This window comes from Monoraphidium neglectum (genome assembly GCF_000611645.1).
Source record: "Monoraphidium neglectum strain SAG 48.87 unplaced genomic scaffold scaffold03643, whole genome shotgun sequence".
Classification (NCBI taxonomy): Eukaryota; Viridiplantae; Chlorophyta; class Chlorophyceae; order Sphaeropleales; family Selenastraceae; genus Monoraphidium; species Monoraphidium neglectum.
Window position 1 is genome coordinate 1,668 of NW_014009986.1, and position 2,043 is coordinate 3,710.

Here is a 2,043-nt window from a genome sequence, read left to right on the forward strand (position 1 = left end):
CCGCCGCCGCACCCGCACCCGTCGCGCGGCGGCGGCGGCAGCAGCGCGGCGGCGGCGGCCACAGCTGGGCCCGTGGCGGGGGGCGCGGGCGGCGGGGGGCCGTTGACCGCGCCGGCGGCGCGGCAGGCGAGCTTGACTAGCAGCCAGGAAGCTTCTCTGCCCGGCACTCACGCGGCCCTGAGCAGCCCCAGCCTGGGCGCCGCGACGCCCACCCCCATGGGCCCGCCAAGCGACGTGCGGCCCGGCGGCGGCAGCGGCGGCAGCGGCGGCGGTGCCGCCAAGCGCCGCGCGGCGCAGCAGCAGCCCCTGCCCCCCGCGCCGTCCTCGCCGCCGGCGGCGCGGCCGCAGCAAGAGCAGCAGCAGCAGCCGCCGCCGCTCGCGCCACCCTTTCCGCAGCCGCCGCCCGGCTTCCTGCCCGCCGCGGCTGGTGCCGCATCCCTCTTGGGCGGCGGCGCAGCCGGCGCCCAAGGGGCGCAGCCGGCGGCGATGCTGCAAGGGGCGATCATCTCGGCTCTGAGGGCGGGCCATCTGGAGGCGACCGCGGCGGCGCTGGCCGGCATGCCGCCGCTGATGATGCAACAAGTGCTTCAGGGGCTGCCGATGCCGCTGCAGGGGATCCTTATGGTGGCGGTTGCAACTCATTGGAAGCAGTCGCAGCAGAAGCAGCAGCAGCAGCCTGGAGAAGGCAACGATGGCGGCGACCCTGGTTGCGGGGCGGGTGTGAGGGCGGCTGGCGGCCAGGCGCTGGTCCCCTTGCCCGCGCCCTCACCCGTGCCGCTGCTTGGCGCGCCCGCGCCGCCGTTTGGGGCGATGACTCCGCCGCACACGTGGCTGCCGCCTCAGGGCGCGCCGCAGTGTGCTACTGCGCAGGCGGCCGGCATGCCCCCGCCGCCGGCGTCACTCGCAACCCTGGCCTCTTTTGGCCCAGCCACTGCGACGCTCGTCTGCACCCAGCAGGAGCAGCAGCAGCAGCAGCACCAGCAGCAGCCGCAGCCGCAGCAGCAGCACCAGCGGGAGCGGCGCTTCTCCACTGCACAGGATTTTTCAGAGCCGGGCTCATTGGAGCCGCGGCGGCGCTCCAGCAATGGGGGCGTCCCTTCAAAGAACAGGGTGCGAGGCAGCAGCCCCTTGGATCAGTCCTCGCGCCACCCCGCTGACTCATGCAGCATGAGTCGCCGGGCCGTCTCTCACCGCGCTCGCCCTACGACCACCCCCGCCTCGCGAGGCGCTGTGCCCGTTCTTGAACCAAGAGTGCCCGCCGCCTGCACATTGAAACCCACCCACCCACCCCCACTCCCTCACCCATAGGCTTCACCAGAGGAGGACGGACGCCTAGAGCCCCCCCAGCAGCGGCCGCGATCCGGGGCGATGCAGACGCCAGGTGGGGGGCGGGCCCGCGGCTGCCTGGGCCCGCTCGTGGGCGGCCTGGGCACGTCGTGCCTAAGTCGTTGCATGTCCCGCCCGCCACGTTGCGCTGTGACACGCCACAGGAAATCCAGATTTGACCCTCAGGAATACGGCGTACGCTCCTCCCGTCCCCCAGCAGGCGTCGCCGCAGCAGACGCATCCTGGCGCAACCGTGTGCCCGCGCCGGCTGCGGGCGTCGGCGCGGCGGGCCTCAGCGCCCCCCGCGGTGTGGGCGCGCTTGGGCTTGCGCCGGCCGCTCAGCAAGCTGGCCGCTCCGCCTATGCCCTGCTGGCGCCGGGCGGCGCGGCGCAGCGCCGCGACGGGAAGCGTCGCCACGGCGGCGGCGGCGGCGGTGGCGGCGGCGGCGGCGGCACCAGCGGCGGCGCGCGGCGCAGCCGCAGCAGCGGCGGTGATGCGAGCAGGAGCTCGAGCCCTGAGCCTGGGGGCGCCGCCGCGACTGCGCGCTGCCCGGGCGCGGGCGAGGACGCGGGCCCGCTGGGCGCCGCGGCCCCGAAGCGGCCGCGGTCGGCGCGCGCATGGGAGACGCAGCGGGCGCCACCGCCTTGAGACGGCCTGCGGCGGCAGCGGCAGCGGCAGCGGCTGGGCCCTGTCGCGGGCCTGTGGCAGCAGTGGCGG